This window comes from Pelodiscus sinensis, chromosome 5 (assembly GCF_049634645.1).
Source record: "Pelodiscus sinensis isolate JC-2024 chromosome 5, ASM4963464v1, whole genome shotgun sequence".
Classification (NCBI taxonomy): domain Eukaryota; kingdom Metazoa; phylum Chordata; order Testudines; family Trionychidae; genus Pelodiscus; species Pelodiscus sinensis.
The window spans coordinates 24818553-24836313 of NC_134715.1; the positions used below are offsets into that span (position 1 = coordinate 24818553).

The window sequence follows — 17761 nt, forward strand, 5'->3', positions numbered from 1 at the left end:
CATTTCACGAGGAGTAACGGTAGTTCAGAATAGGCACCTAGTCCGAACTACCTAGTTCGAGCCCCGTGTAGCCGCGCTGCACGGGGTTCGAAGCAGCGGGGATTTAAAAATGGCGGCTCCCCGCTTATGCTAATGAAGCCCGGGAAATTCAAATCCCGGGCTTCATTAGCAAGTGCGGTATGCATACATTACCCTGCTAGTTCAAACTAGCGGGGTAGTGTAGACATACCCTAAGGGATCTTCCGGAAAAGGGCTTATTTTCCGCAAGATCCCGTCTAGACTGGCGCTTTTCTCTGGCAAAACCCCGAGCCGGAAAAAAGCGGCAGCCATGTTCATGCAAATGCCACGGGGGATATTTAAATCTCCCGCGGCATTTGCAATTCTGAAGTGTCTCATTAGCATCCCTTTTACGGAAAAGGGTGCCAATGTAGACACAGCCAGTGAGTGACCACAGCTTAAGCCAGCAAGTCCTGATGTTCTTTCTGTTGGCCTGTAGCACTGATGCATGGATCTAGAAAGGCTTCCTGGATTTGTCAGGAGAGCAGCAATGAATTGAGATCATGGTATTTTGGCAGGTCCCGAGTGGCCAGGAGCTTATTGTACTCCCAGACCACAGCAATATGTTGCCTGATGTTGGCTTATACAAACTTGGGAACAGTAACACTGACATTGACTTTGAGAGAACTGCTAGCTATTCTGAGCACAGCATTGATTTCAGAGGCAACAAGATTGGTGTGGGAGCTGGTGCCGTATACTGACATGCAAAGTGTGCATGTATCTCACTTCTGAATGCTGTTGACCCTTGTTTTTATGGGTTTTGATGTTGTCAAGATGTTGCAATAGTTCAGCATCTAAGGGTAACACCAGTGTATTGTAGTCATGTGATTAAGGCAGACCACAGTCAGCTACTTTCAGTGACACTTCAGCCTCTGTTCCACTTGTTTAAGTGGGAGGCAGAGATGAGGGCTCTTCAAAGCATTGGTTTTCAGATTTAGAACTGGTTGCAAAAGCTGTGACATGGTGCTGGTCTTCACCAGCTACACAGGATCTGGCTACCAATTAACAATTAGAATGGCATTGTTGGTTGACCTTTTTCCCCACATGCAATACTGTAAGGCGCACAGGTCTCTGTAGACTTTTATCTTTAGCTTTCCTTGCCAATCAACCATAAAACTTGTTACAAGAGGCTGAGTACACCACCTTGAATCTGCTAGCAAATCAGAGACTGAACAACAGCTTCCCACAGGGATCTGTTTTAGTGCTTGCGCTATTCAATCTCATTATCAGTGACAGTTTGGTCACATCTTGTAAATCCATCTGCACAGATGCAGATTATATTGTACTAGCAATGAGATTCTCTTCTCTGAAGGCCACAGAAAAGGTCATGAACCTCTGAACACTGTTTCTGGACTGTTTCAAAGCTTGACAACTCATACTAGTAGCATAACCAAAGTAAAGTATCTTAGTGTTTTTTCTGAAATATTTCAATATAGAACACCAGGGGTGCTGGAACAGCTTGTATAGTGGAGTGTAGAGGACCATTGAACCAAACTGTGAACACCTGAATATGCCCTTCCAGCTGAGGGGTGCGGCAGTATCCCTGTTTCCAGCATCAATGTAGAACACTTGCTAAGAAAAAAACTGACAACCACAATCAATCAGCGTTGTCTTCAGATCTTGTCCAGGCTAGCATATTTCCCTGGGTTTCAGAACACCTATTTTTCTCTTTATCATCTCACATTCCCCCTTTCTGCCCCCTTTCACATCAGATTTTAAATGATTGGGGGGGGAACAAATCTCAAATTTATTTTCAATGTGCGTTCCCCAGACACCTAAGCTCTTCTTTAGTCTGTTTTCCTGTAGGGTTTTTTAAAAAACTTATCAACATCTCCCTTTGCTGATCTATTAGGAACAACACAAACGCCTTCCAAATCAGACAAGTGTTCCATCTAGTCCAGCATCCAGTTTCGGACTGTACTGGATGATTCAGAAAAAGGTACAGAACATCTTACTGTGGACAATGATATTTCTTCTTAACTGCATCTATTACCTTTTGGTTTATTCCCTGAAGCATACAACATGTGACAGTATGTCTTGTCTTGCATAACTCTGGATACACCCATTATTCATATAAATACCTACTCTTTTTTTTTTCAGTCCTCCTATGATCTCAAATTTTTTGGCAATATGTGCCCCACATTAATTATGTGGTGTTTTTTCAAACAAATCAGTTTTAAGTATTCATTGATATTCCTTTTGTTCTTGGACATAAGCAAAGGTGGATAGGAATGCCTTATTCAGCTTCTCCATAACATTATACGCTTCCATGCTGTCTCCTGAGTCTAGATCTGTATGCCTCTGAATTATTTGGCATGATCCTTCTGTTGTGTTTTCCAAAGGTAGCCTTCTTTTTAGCTGTAAAACCTACCGGACTAGAGACTACAATGGGACATGTGTCACTGGCATAAACAGCAAGTTCTGTATTTCTGATACTGCGAGCAGCAGACTTGTCTTCTGAAGTCTTGTCTCCTAGGATACGTCTACACTGCATGCTTATTTCAAAATAAGCTATTCTGGAATAGTTATTCCAAAATAGCTTATTTTAAAATAGAGTGTCTACGCTGCAGGGAAGCCTTAAAATTAGTCTGAAGCAGGCTTCCCTAATGTAGACGTGCTATCTCGATTTAGAGTCCCATGAGGCACTGGGGAGGAATAATTTAGAATGGCCGTGGTGAGGGGCTATTTTGAAATAGCAGCAGTGGAGCGTCTACACACACCTTATTTAGAAATAGCTGTTTTGGAATAGGCGCTATTCATCATAGAATGAGGTTTACAGATTTCTGAATAAGCAGGCCATTACTTCGAAATTATTTTGAAATAATGGAATGGCTGTGTAGATGCTCGCATTGTTATTTCAAAATAACATTAGTGATCTCGAAATAATGGTACAGTGTAGATGCACCCTTAGGGTACATCTACAACCTGGCTTGATATTGCCTGCAAGGAAGTGTCGTCAGAGAAGTAAAGGTGAGTTGATGCATTAGGTTATGCAGACAGTGTGGACACACAACACCGGTTTCACGGCTGTGCTCTGTGAGCAACACTGTAACTGACAGCACTTTACATCTGCTAGTGTAGACAAACCCAAAGACTCATTGCTGCAGAACTCGATGTAACAATTGGTGCTTCAAAATCAGGGCAAAGGTTCCTGTATTCCTTGTTTGCAGGTCACGTATTGCTCCTAATGCTGTTTTTCAAACATGGGCATTTTACTAACCTCTGAAGTGAGAACTCTGATTGGGCACATCAGTGTCCCAGTGTAGAAACTGATTTGGGCAGTGTCAGAATAAGTTGTGTGACCCTCGCTGACACTACTGAAAGCTGGTTCTCCAGAGCCTAGAGTGATTCTAACTGCTTGTTGCCCCATTGGCTTTACTTTTTATATCGTTCATTGGCTGGAGACCTTCGTTATTGATCCACCATAGCTGGTGCTTCCTCGGCATCCCAGCCTACAACTGCAGCTCATCAGCTAGCCCTTAACACTACTCCTACTGCCTATTTCCACACCTGCAGGGATATTGTGTACAAAAGGGATTGCAGAGATGCTATTTATCTTTTCACAGAGCTCAACCTGAAGAAAGCATTAGAGCTTTAGACAGTAGTTATCAGAAGAGACTCTTCCGTGCTCCTCATGCAGGAGCTGGGTGTGTATGGGAACCCTTTAAGAAGGAGAACTCCTTCGTATCTCGTCTTACAGACCTGTTCCAGAGCTGCTAAACATTTTATGAGACATGTAGGCACAGGATAACTAAATGATGTGAGCATTATGTGCAGTTCACAGGCTAATCACTGGCTCCTGTATCTAGAACCTTGTGCAGATAAAAATGTTGTATCCACATCAGCAAAAATGAGCCATGGATATCCATGGCTCCAGATACCATAGATATAAAATGGATATCCATGGATTTCCAGGGCTCTACTAGATCTGTTTGGCTTGTGAGTAGGGAAGGGGAAGGCCAGTGAGAAGGAGTGTGGAGGGAATTGGGAAAGAGGAGGGAATGAGCAACCTGGCCTGAAAGAGGCCTGAGGGAGAATGGAGCAATGTGGCTTTGATCTGTCATGCCCACAGCAGCCCTCTTAGGTTCCCCCAAAGCTTTCTATAGTCTCTCATCCCAGCAACAGTCTCCCCTCCCCCCAAGTCTCCCAGCAATTATCCTGTTACCCGTGGGTTTTCCAAACACTCACCCCACCAGGGCTTCACATTCTTGACAAGCCCCCTGGTCAGGATTTCTTTCTTGGGTCCCTCCCTTGTTTAAGTGCCTTTGGCCTGCTTTTTTCCATGCTCATCTATATAGGAGGGGAGAAATAAAGGCCTCCAAGGCCTGCTCTGCTTTCTGTGTACACACCATCAACCTAAGTAATCCAGTATCAACTTTAAACTGGATTAAATTTTGGATTACAAAGTAATGAGGCAGCAGAGGAGGGGTGTTGATACTGTCCTGCTTACTCTTCTCTTCACTGTGGGCTAGCAACCCACATAAGTACCCTCGGTCCCCAGCAGATGCCTATTGAGGCAGCTATTCCATGCTGCCACATCTTGATGACCATTGCCACCCATGCCAGCTAGGTTAGAGTTAATGCAGAGATGATTCCACATGTACAACTACACGTTAATTTGTGATGTAGGAGCAGGGGCGGGATCTTCTCTTCAGCTTCTTCTGTTTTAGCACCTACCGTTCTTTTGGGCACCCAAAAGTAAGTAACATCATGAGGAAGGAAAAGACCTCTCCAGGCAACTCCCAGACAGTTTGCATGATTGCTGCTGCAGTGCATGCTGACTGGCCTTATGTCTGTAGCTGAAAGAGGAGGCATCGTTATTTCAAGAGCAAAAGTACTGAAACCCTCCTTTCGCCATGTGGGAAAGGAATTCGCCATGCTAGGGGAAAAGCACTCCTGGAATCCTTTTTCCCCCTCCCACAAGCCACAAATCACAGTGTGTCCAAAATGTTAATTACAGTATTTAGTACATTATTTATGTAAGTAGAAGTAATTACAATAATTACTGCTACTGTGGTGCAGTTATATTCATAATTGTTCTGGTAAATAATTAATTATCCTGACTTCCACTTCTGATGATGATGTCTTCCATGTGTGTCTTTGCTCAGAGGGCAGAAGAAAAAGAAAGTTCAATTACTTGAGTCTTCATCAGCATTCCTTAAACAGTGTGTGGCAGACTAATGCCACCAACTAATAGCAAATTGTCACCTTGGACCTCCCAAGTATATAAAAACTGGAGTATTAATAGTAAACTTGCTAGGCTGCATATTCAGGACACAAACTCTGCAGGTTTATAGACACCAAGATAGCAATGATTAGCGGACATAGTGGAGAAGACTGTGGTGTTCCTCATGAGTTTTTGCCTCTGGCTATTGTTTTGTGGCTCAGGGAAGAGGGCCCTAAGCTTGAAGTCAAGAAATGACTGTCTTCCCACCTGACACAGTAACCTGATGAGTGACAAGCTAAGCACAGCTGAGGTGGTATTCTAACTGGTGAGAAGTGATGACTTGTTAGGCAGTATTGCAGTCTATTAAATCAGCACCATGATATACTAACATGCCTTATACTTGCAGTGCACTTTATGAAAGGCACGTGGGTTTTTTCAGGTGTGAAGGTGATGGCTACATTTCTTTGGGGCCAATCCTGCATTTCCCTGCACTCTGAGTCCCTTCTGAAGAATAGTTTTGCTGAAATGAAATTACATTCATGCCTTTCACTGTTGGCATCATATGGAAAAGTTCTCTTATGTCACTATATATGGGTTGCTAGGTGGTGATGAACTATGTTAAGCATGTAGAATAGTGATAGAAATGTAGCCGTGTTAGTCTGGGGTAGATGAAGCAAAATGCAAGACAATGTAGCACTTTAAAGACTAACAAGATGGTTTATTAGATGATGAGCTTTCGTGGGCCAGACCCACTTCCTCAGATCAAATAGTGGAAGAAAGTAGTCACAACCATATATACCAAAGGATACAATTAAAAAAAATGAACAAATATGAAAAGGACAAATCACATTGCAAAACAGGAGGGGGATGCGGGGGGGGGGGGGAGGAAGGAAGGTAAGTGTCTGTGAATTGATGATATTAGAGGTAGGGAGAGTGGGATGTTTGTAAGTTAATGGTATTAGAGGTGATAATTGGGGAAACTATCTTGGTAATGGGTGAGATAGTTCAAATATTTGTTAAGTCCTTGTTGGAAAGTGTCGAATTTTAACATGAATGACAGTTCAGAGGATTCCCTTTCAAGTGCAGATGTAAAAGGTCTTTGTAGCAGAATGCAGGTGGCTAAGTCATTGAGAGAGTGTCCTTTCTGGTTAAAATGGCAAGAAACTGTTTTCTCTTTGTGATCTTGTCTGATATCTGTTTTGTGGGCATTAATCCTTTGGCGAAGTGTCTGAGATGTTTGTCCAATGTACATAGCAGACGGACACTTTCGGCACATGATAGCATAGATTATATTTCTGGATGCGCAGGACTATGTGTTCTTGATCTTATAACTCACTTGGTTAGGTCCAATAATGGTATCAGCAGAATGAATATGTGGACAAAGCTGGCAACGGGGTTTGTTGCAAGGGAAGGTACCAGGGTTGGTATTAGTGTGGTATGTCCTGTGGTTAAGCATGGATTTAGTCATTGCTGAAAGAGCGTCACACCAGGACTGCAAACAAAAACTTCCACAGTTATGTACTCTTTCAGATTAACTTGCTTTTTAAAATGTCCCTGGATGTACATTTCACTTACTTGGCATTTCAATGACAGCTTTGCTTGTACTAGTGAAATCAAAGCCAAGGTGAAAAATTATAAAACTCTGAACACAGGGTGATTTCTCTTTTGGCACCAACTTAATGTCTCAATTAATGTTTACATTGTGATGGATATTTTTTCTGCATGGTGCATGTAGTAAGCCGTTTCAGCCAAATGCTATTGTAACTTAGCTTTAATGTGTAGTTATTGTAAAGCGTTAACCAGCATTTTACAACCAAAAGGCTGGGTACCTGTGTTATCCTACAATAGCTCATTAAAGTGGTCCTACTATCCACACCTATCCCACTAACTTACAAGAAATATTTAGAAAACTGAGGGTAAGGAAATAGAAAGAGACCAGGAGCTAGTTGACTCAGACTGAGATTTACATTAATCAAAGGGACTGTCTTGAATAAGGGTGTGTATAAACTAAGCTATGCAATTTGAGCTACGCAAATTGCGTAGTTAATTTCGAAATAGCTTATTTCGTATTTTGAAATAAACTGCATGATTTTCCGGAAATGCTTTTAACAGAAAAGTTTTCCATTAAAAGCATTTTCGGAAAAGCACGTCTAGATTGGCAGGACGCTTTTCCGCAAAAGCACTTTTTGCGGAAAAGCGTCCATGGCCAATCTAGACGCGCTTTTCCGCAAAAAGTCCCGATCGCCATTTTCACGATCGAGGCTTTTTTGTGGAAAATAGTACTGTGCTGTCTACACTGGCCTTTTTGTGTAAAAGTCTTTCGGAAAAAGACTTTTGCCCGAATGGGAGCAGCATAGTATTTCTGGAAAATCACTGATGATCTTACATGAGATCGTCAGTGCTTTTCCAGAAATTCAAGCGGCCAGTGTAGACAGCTGGCAAGCTTTTCCGGAAAAGCAGCTGATTTTCCAGAAAAACTTGCCAGTCTAGACACAGCCATCTTGTTTTGGTGAAGCCAGTTTAAAGATAACTACGTTTTATTTCTCTACTAATGTTTTGTGGGTAACTTGACAAACGTGAAAGTGAAAGATGGCAGATACTGCAATTAACTGTAGTATCACTGAAATGACATATTGAATTAGGCTAACCTATCTCTAGGATCCTTTGTAGTAAGCAAATGTATAATTGTGGGCCTACATGATCCAAGGACTGTATCCAACACTGTGGCAGACAAGAATGACCTTGGAGAAAGAGTGTCAACTGATTATCTCTAATGGGCAAAAATGCAGGCTCCCATGTCCGTTCATGCAGAAGCCCAGTCTTGTTCAGCTACCTCTGGAGGATGTTATGTTGGTTACCTATTTCCTAGTTACCTGTTCCCAACATCAGAAGAGCTAAGGCCCAAACTGCCTAAAGGAAGGACTGGCTCGTGGAGCACTTGTTTTAAGCTTAAAGTGGTTATGATGTTGTACCAAATAAAACCAAGCAGGATCTTATGAGGGGGATAAGGCAAAAAGCCACATTTATTGTAAAGATAATAATAAAAAAATAAAGAAAAGATAGAAGCAAACAACGTTGTTTAACTACTTATTCCTAACACTACTTAACCCTTATACACTTTTATACAACCATTTATTCATACATCCATTCATTCAAGTTCTGTGTATAGTTACCAGCCTGGAAGTTGCTTGTGACAGAATACTGGCCAGGTACTCTGTACACAGATGATGGTAGTGGGGAGCGAAGTCCTGATCAGATGCACATCTGAAGCTCCTGGTGGGCTGGCAGCAGAACCTTGGACTCTGATTCCATAGTTTTTTAGTCCAGTTCTTATAGGAATTTTTTCCTATGCCAGTCTATGGAAATTGCTGCATCTTGCTGATGTCTCCAGGGTGGCTGCCAGGTGCTCGTCAGTGATCTCATCGGGTGGACCTCCAGTACTTGGTTTTCTCCACTTGACACCTTTTGGTTGCATTGGCACCTGACGCCTTCTTCAGCCCTTTGTTGCTGTATTCTCAGGCTGGCACCTCTCAGAGCCATTCATTCATCATCCAAGCACTCTCTCATACATTCATACAGTATTTTGTATAATAATAAAAGTTGTAGTTACAAAAGTTTCTGGGTGGTATTGCTTAAAACATTCTCTGAGTGCTGAGTAAAATTACAATGTTTTAAAGAGAACAGGCATGAATTAAGTAACAATGCCCTTGGTCAATTACAGGGCTTGGCTCCCATAGCAGAGTTAGTGCCTTGACAATGCATTGTTACAATGTATCTCTGCAATGTCAATTTCAAGCAGCCCCTTGCACAAGCTTGAGCATGTCCTGGAGCACAGGGGGGGGGGGGGGGGGGCTGTTTCTGGTTACATAGGATTATATTCTTAACAGTTCTAAGTTACATGACCTAATACATTATATTCTAAAGGGACAATAATAATAATAAATCTAAACATTTAACAATCTTAACAAATAATAATAAGAAGAAGAATTAATAATAAATCTAAACACTAAGTTGTGGGGAACAAATTATGGGGAGTCACTTCCATTTGGAGGAATCATTTTCAATACATTAATATGTTATCCCCACAATGAAACTGGAACCACTAAAAAACCTGTATGTGGTGTTTGAAGGGCTGACTCTTATCACAGCCCCTGTAGGAGCTAATGGAGGTGCAGGAAGGAGTTTGAGCTCTCTAGCATCCATGTAGGCTTTTATTATTGTTAATGTTTTCTCTATAACCCTTTCACCTCAAAAATAAATGTGCTGGCTTAAGGAGAGAGCTAAGTGGTGACTTCAACTGTGGCCAATCACATTGTTTATAACCGTCAAAGAGAGCAAAGTGCAGGTGCTAGCCAGAGATGAAAGTAAGGCAGTGCATTCTAGTAAGAGCTGGCTGGGGCACTCAGCTGCAAGAAGAGTCCTGCCCACTCCCAGTGGGGTTCCCAGGGCCAGGGCCAAACTTAGTGCAAGGCGGTTGCCTTGGGCCCTGCACTACCCAGCACCTGCCCAGCTGCTCGCTCACTGCCCTGGCTGGAAGTGGCCTGGGCACTCAGCACAGCCCCTGTCAACATGCTGCCTTGGGCCCTGCAAACTCTTTGCCCAGGTCTCAATGGTGGCCCGTCAATACAGGCGAATTAGGCAGTCACCTAGGGCGCCCTGATAAACGGCGTTGAGGACTTTGGATGCGGGGGCGCCGATCACGCATTTCGCCTAAGGTGCCTGTTGCCGGCAGCTCATCTAGAGCTGCTTCTGCCAGGTCTGCCCGAGGCTCTCATGCAGGCCACTCTAAGCAGCAGACAGGTGAAATGGACTGACTGAGGACAGCCCCTCCCCCCACGCTGGGACTGGTCTGAGTCCCTCCCCCCCCCCCCCCCCACAGGTGCTCTTTAGGGAGGGATGAGTCAGGAGAGAGAGGAACACAGGAGAGTCCTAATTCCTGTACCCCCCATATACCCAAACCTCTGCCCTGAGCCCCTCCTCACACCCCATCCCTGAATCCTGCTCACCCACACCCCAATCCTCTGCCCTGAGCCACTTCTCACACCCCCAGCCCTGACCCTCCACACAACTGAGCCCACACACACCCCCAACCCCCTGCCGTTAGCCCTTCCCCAGGGTGCAATACAACAGTATTGGTAAGACATTCTTAAGTTACTTTCACCCCTGGTTCTAGCAGGTTGAGGCAGTCTGGCTTGCTGGGATTAATGGAATAGACAGGGGAAAAGCCTAGGGCAGAAAACCTTAGCCAGAAAGAGCTGGGTGAGGGGTGTCTGCACCTAAGAGCAATGACAGCTGAGGAAGGAGGATCATTCGAGTGGTTGCGCATGCTGGACTAAAGAGGGAGAGTCCAAATGCTCTAGACGGTACCAATTCTGTGCTAATTCTGTACTCAGAACAGAATCCCCATTTGTAATGTGTTCACAACTCTGCTGCCATTCCATTTTTTCAGACCGTGACTTATTTTTTTTCCATGGGAGTATCTTTGTAAAGATGAGAGAGTACTTGCTGTAAACAAGTTACCTCTTTGACACACCCTTAAAACACAAAATGCACAGAAAACAGTGCTGCTCTAACCAGTCGGTGAAGGGAGACTGATACTGCTTCCAGTGAAGTGAATTTCAAATCTGTCACTGACTCCATGGGAACAGGATTGGGCTCTTCTATAGCTACTAGGATACTTCACATATAAGCCCATTTTAGGGTACGGTGTGTCCTCCCAAAAACTGAAGTGTTAGTTGTGAAAAGAAAAGAAAATAGTAAAATTGCTTTTGAGTATTTTGCACTTAGAATACTTGGCAATAGAAACATGATTTTAAAGATCAGTATCTCCAATCCTGCAACCCCTTTTGCATGAGCTAACTACCAAGATTACTGAACGTCTTAAACACAAAACATGAATTCAGAGACCATTCCAATGAAATCAGCCAAGCTAACAAAGTGCATTGTGTTCTCTTCCAATCCTATTGCTTTGTACAGGAGCCCTTTTTAACAACTTGCAGGATTAAGACCTAAAAACCCTCCAGTCCCTCATCAAGTGTGCTTAGTGCCTTACATGAGCAGCCAATTTCAACAAGACTGTCAGCTGTCTTGAATAGTTAGCCCATTTCACAGAGAATGAGGGCTTAGAGGCATCTCTTCCATTTCTTTTGTGATACCAAAAATGCATGAAGCATTTCATAGACTTTGCAAATACATATGCAGTGAGGCAAATATGTAATTTGTAGAGATAACTATTGGGTTTTTTTTTTTTTAAGTAAGCAAGCCCTTAACATTCTCATAGCCTTTTGCCTTAGAACCCTCAAGAGCATGGAGCTCTAAGTTATTGCTGACACATTGGAAGGATTTAAGAGGAAGTCCACAGAAGAGAGAACCAGGGTGAATGTCCAGGAAAGAGGGGCTTTGGCTGCATGGAGTCCTGACCTGCCCTTTTTATCGCTTTTGGAGACTGTCTCGCCATTCCCCAAATAAACTTCCAACTTAACACTGGTTTATGTAGGACTTCATTTCATTACTCCTTTAAATCTTTAATAAATCAATACCGTACAACATGGATTCATGGGCAATTCATATTGGAGAAAAATTACAAGTTGAATTGCCAAAGGTAACTGATCTAAATACTTCTGTAAGGCATTTAACTTGATTCTGCATGGCAATTTATTTTAAACTACCATGATATAATATTGCCATGGCTCACATGGAATGGATTAAAAACTGGCTAACTGATAGGTCTCAATGTAATTATAAACAAAGAATCATTATCAATCAGGTGTTTCTAGTGGAGACCTGGAGGAATTGGATCATGGTCCTATGTTGTTTAACACTTATTAATGACTGGGGGAGAGGGCTGGAAATCCTGCTTGGCCAAAGCTTACACAGGACACACATCAGGAAGGGGTAAACAATGAAGAGGATAAATTGCCGATTCAGAGTAGCCTGGATCATTTAATAACCTGGGCACAGTCAAATACATGTTTAAAATGGCTAACTGCATAAACCTAGGCCCTACTTATGTGGGGGGCGGGCTTATCTTAACAAACAGTGACTAAAATTGAGGGGTGGGGATGGTGAGAGTCAGCTTAACGTAAGCTCCCAGTACAACAGTGGCGGAAAAAGGACAAATGCAATCATTGAGTCCCCTGGTGATACATTCAAACAGGCTGTTGGTGCCAACACCCCAGGGTATGTCTACACTAGCCCCTTAGTTCGAACTAGGGAGGCTAATGAGAGCGACAGAAACTGCAAATGAAGCACGGGATTTAAATATCCCGCACTTCATTAGCATGTTCCCAGGCAGTTGCCATTTTGGAAATTGACGAGCCTGGAATAACTGCCCGCATCTACACATGGCAGTGAAACGGGAGTTCGAAGTAAAGCCCTTAATTCGAATTAGCTGTTAAACCTCATTCTAGGAGGAATTCAGGTCTGATACACTAGTCATACAACCAGATTAACCTTCAGTTGTATAGGGAGCCAGTGGTTTAGCGAGGGAGCGCGAGGGGGGAGGGGAGGAGTTGCCCCGGGTGCCATGCTATGGGGAGCCAATTTAGTCCCCCTCCACTCCCCCTGTCATCCCTTGGCTCACCTGCTGGACCCTCCTCCATCTCCATTGGCGGGTTAGTGCATGTGGGAGCCCGGCCCCAAACTGGAGAGGGTGGGGGAAGATGTGGTACAAGCTCCCCCCCTTCCTCCCAGGGTTGAGCTCAGCTGTGTGCCAGATTCCAGGCCCTGCAGCACAGCAGCTGTGAGGTGGGGGCACAAATTTTGACTTTGCCCCCGGACACATAACACTTTTGCTACACCTCTGCAGGGAGCTCCTCTGTGTCTCTCTCATTCATTAGAAATTGCTTGCTACCTGCTTTTTAGACAAACTGGATGGCAAGGCAATTCTTGGATTGTCTAAAAGGTCTGTTAGATGTTTGAAATCAAGTTATTGACCAGCACTGCACACACAACTACAATCCCAATTTAAATTACAGTAGAATATTGGGATTAAAATATGCTAGTACAACCCTGTTGACTTCACTGAATTTGTATTTCATGGGGTTGCACAGGTGCAAAACTTGTCCCCTTTCTAAAAGTTCTCATAACTGAGGCCTCAATTTATGACAATTCACACAACTCAGTGTGATCAGGTGAAAGTCTAAGCTTTAAATAATGTGTGAGACTTGTAAAGATATTAGTGTATCTAAAGATGATGCCAGCAGTTTCAATAGGAAAATCTTTGCCATACTACTGATACAGATGGTAATTTTCAAAGTGGTAATGAGCCGTTAACAGATACATGCTTAACCTACCATTTCACTGAGTGAGAACAGTGTGAGTAGACAGATGACATCACAGTGGTACTCGTCATGATGGTGAATGCAAACTTTTCGTTTAACAGCTTCATTAAATTAATTGGTTCAAAAAAAATAAATTAATCATGGACTGTTTTCACTGACTTGTTGCACTTTTCTTTGTACTCCCATTGGAAGGAATCTGGAAGAAACCTGTCTTTGCCTATATTGCTTCTCAAATGGTAGTATTTGTCTACAGAGCCACTTAGAGCTTTGCCGTAGTAGTGAAGCTGGGATCCAAGTATCTGCTGTAGTACAAACACATCACAAGAGAGAAATATGGCAGAGGGCACTGTCAAGGCAGAACATCTTATATGCATGGATTGTGTGGCAGTCAGATGTACTGATCTGTTGACATGATAGAAAAGTATATAAGGTCACGGTTAAGGATTTGCATTAGAGGGCAAGCTTGAAGCAGAGATACATATTGCTTTTGGGTATCTGTTAGACCAAGTGAAAGATCTAAGGAGCATTGGAGTGTGTTATCAACGGTGGTGTAGGCAACATGTGAAAGTGGAAAGAAATATACAAGTCTCTTCCTTTGACTTAATTTCCATGTTTCCAAGATGAGAGTTAATGGGGAGTGTCTAGCCCCAACCTTAAATTGTCATCAAATATAGCTTGTGTTTGCGAATGTGTACCTGATCTTCCATGGAAGTGACGGATGTGTAATGGAATAGGAACAGTATCTTCCTCACTGTGTGGACACTCTGGGAATCAAATATCTAACTCTGCTATCACGCAGAACTGAATTAAATCAAGGAACTTGCCTGTATTGTTTTTTTTCAGTTGTAGGCAGCAGTGTGGTTCAGTGCATAGGCCCAACTTGTAGGAAGAGTTTCCTATTCAAGAAAGAGGTGAATGGAGAATGTTGGAGTCCTGGTAGATAACCAGCTAACCGTGAGTTCCCAGTGCAGTGTTAGTCACGAGGGCTAATACAATCCTTGGATGTGTAAACAGGGGAATCTAGAGTTGAAGTAAAGGGCTTTTATCTTGTGTTTGACACAGGTGCAACCAGTGCTGGAATACTACTATGTATAGTTCTGGTGTCTATAGTTCAAAAGAAAGTTGATAATTTAAAGAATACTTATAGTATTAGAAAACATCCCCTTATAATGATAGGTCCAAAGACCTCAAGCTGTTTAGCATGAGAGACTAATGATACACCCCTTAACTTTCCAAATATCTATTTGGAGAATGAATATTAAATTAATAGCCTTTTCAGTCTAGCAGAAACGGGTCTAATGTAATCCAAAAGGTGGAAGCAGAAGCCAAACTTGGAGTGGAAATAGTGTAAAATTATTTTAACACTGCTGGTAATTCACCACTGGAACAATTTATAGATTGTAGTGAATTCTATCAAAGACAACTTCTAAATCGAGATGATGTTTTCTAAAAGATATATATGGTCTAGGAATAATTGTACAGAATTTCTATAGCATGTGTTTATATAGGAGGTCAGGTTAAATCAGTGGCCTCTTCTGGCTATGGAATCTATGAATGTAGTTCAGACCTGGGACCGCTGCTTGGCTCTGCCAGTCACTTGCTGCATAACCATGCATCAGTAATCTGAAGCTGGCCCTTCAGTTACTTCATCTGTAGCATAGAGATGAAACTTAATCGCCTTTGCAAAGTGTCTTTGGCTTTATGGAAGAAAAGTGCCATATAAGCTTATCATTTGATCAAAAGGGAGTGATCACCTTCATAGGAGCTGTAGCCAGCCGCTCCAAGGACTGATTGCTATGGCTCGCTCTGCCTTGTTCTCCTCACACACAGTAGAAGGAAATAAAACCAAAGGCGCGAACAGACAAAATGCCTTAATGAGAGAGAGAAAATATTGGGTGATGTCAGAACACCTTTGTGTCCTGAAATTTAGATGGCTGATCAAGTTTCTTTATAGTAAAGAAATATTTAAATTGTGTATACATGACCCTAAAAGAGTGTTACGAGGAGGAAGGAGAAAGATGATTCTCCTTCAAGTCTGATGATAGGACAAGAAGCAATGGGCTTAAATTGCAGCAAGGGAGATTTAGGTTAGCACTGGAATAAATTGCCTACAGAGGTTGTGGAATTTCCATCATTGGAAATATTTAAGAGCAGAGGAGACAAACATCTGTCGGGGAGATTTAAATGGGGCTTGATCCTGCAATGAGTGCAAGGGACTGGACTTGATGACCTCTTTAGGTCCCTTCTAGTGCTTGTATACTATTCTAGATTTTAAAATTGAGCCTAACCCACATAGGTGGGCTATAATTTTTATAGGGAGGCTACTTCATGAATTTTGGTACCTGGAAGGGAGCCAGCCACAGGCCTCTGTAAGGGCAGAAGGGGTGTGGCTGAGAGCTACAAAGAGAATGTGTGAGTGTGAAAGAGACACTTTGTGTGAGACACACTTTGACACAGTTTGTAGTAGTGTGTCTAACAATGACTGGGTGTGGCACAGACTGTGTGTGACCCTGACCAGTGTGCTGCTGGGTAAGTTTCTAAGAGAAGACATGCTCTGTCTCTAAGGAAAAGCTGTCCTACTCTGCCTTCACTCTTCGTCCACTCTGCACTCCTCTGAGTCACTCACCATCCATGTTTCAGATTGGAGCAGCTTTGCTATGTATCTCCCTCTCCCCAACCCCTGCTCTGTAGAGATCAGATACAGGGTAAGGATGTCAACATGCAGACAACTACATGATTAACTAATAAGCCTTGGCTTATTAACTGCTTTGTCAACTACACACGCACACCCCTTGCTGCCTCTGCATCAGAGGCAACGGGGAGCCAGTGCCCATGAGGAGCTGACTTTAAACAGGCTTGCCACAAGCACCAGCTCCACCTGTCCCTCCCCCCTCATGCTGCTGCCTTTGAGGGGCACAGGCTGGAGCCAACACATGGGGAGACAGCTTTCAAGCCAGCTCTATGCGTGACAGCTCCGTGGACCCACCTGCCCCCCCTTACAGTTCCTACAGAGGCAGCAAGGGTGGGTAGGCAGGAGCCGGCTTAAAAGCTGGTTTCCCCCAGCACCAGATCGGCAGTGCCTGCCCTCTCCTCCTCCCACCGCACTGCTGCCTCTATCAGAGGCAACAACGGTGCGGGGAAGGCTGCTGTGCAGCAACCTCGGTCCATAGGGAGTCCAAGCCACTCACAGACAGGGGCTGCTGCCTCTGTATCAGAGGCAGCAGAGCAGAGTGGCAGGGAGCTCCCCAGACGTGGGGCTGGAGTGCACTGGCTGCCAGCCCCATCCCCGGGGACTATCAAATAGTGGTGTGACCACTAAGATTTCATGCGGTTACGTAACTACTCAGTTACACGATAGCCAACATCCCTAGTACAGGAGGACACCCTGACATCAGCACATCCCCCTCCTTTCCACCTCTCCTGCCCCACTCGACACAGCTAGTGGGAGAATCCTGGGAGAGGCTTGGCTGCAAGGTGGAACAAGGGGGGGGGGGGGGGACAGCTGAACACATGCTGCCAACTGTGTGTAGGCACACTGTGCTAATCAGCTGGGCAGGCCCGATCTAGCCCCCAGGCCTGATTTATTACCCACCCCTGGCCCAACCCACAACATTTAGAGTTCCCATGCAGTCTGCTGTAATCATATTCTGTCCTTTAGCAACGCTGATAGTTAACATGTATATAATGTTGTTAGAGACCTAATGATTTCAATATTTTAATTGTAATTTTATTGCCTCTAAAATGTATTTTAACAAATGGTGAAAAGCCCAATCTCTACCAATAGGAAGTGAGGTGAAAGACAACATTTATTTGGAAATGGTAAAGCTGTTCTTGTACAAAGGGAAACCGTAAATAATTCAGTATAAAACAATATTCCTCTTTCTGAAAAGAAATACTAGATATTTTTCCTTCCTCTCACTCCAACCCACAACAAAAGGCCACATGTATTCTTTGTTTTTTAAAAAAACTGGGTTCTTGCAAACATGATTTTGGAAATTCTACTCCAAAAAAAGTTAATGTGTTGAAAGTCCAAGGAATGCAAAATTTGTCTTCCAAATATCTGTAATTTCCCTTGCTACACTGAACTTTGTACAAGGAAATTACTCACCACAGAAACCCTTTGAATGCTGACATCTTTTTTTTTCATAGTGCAAGTTGTCAATAACGTTGGCAATGAGAGCTTACAAAAGCTAAACAAAAAATTGATTTTTCCCCAGAATAGTATCAGTGGAACCTGATATATATATAAAATGAA

General features: G+C 43.3%; 1 protein-coding gene across 2 annotated transcripts in view; it reads left to right on the plus strand.

Moving 5' to 3' along the window:
• BANK1 (B cell scaffold protein with ankyrin repeats 1) overlaps positions 1-17761 on the plus strand; it is a 425960-nt gene that overhangs the window by 395875 nt on the left and 12324 nt on the right. Inside the window, exon 18 of one of the 2 annotated variants that reach the window (XR_012904054.1) lies at positions 1910-1996. The exons of the other annotated variant lie outside the window; for it this stretch is intronic. The gene's annotated coding sequence lies outside the window, so the exon portion shown is untranslated. The remainder of the gene's footprint in view (positions 1-1909; positions 1997-17761) is intronic. 2 annotated transcript variants of the gene reach the window in all.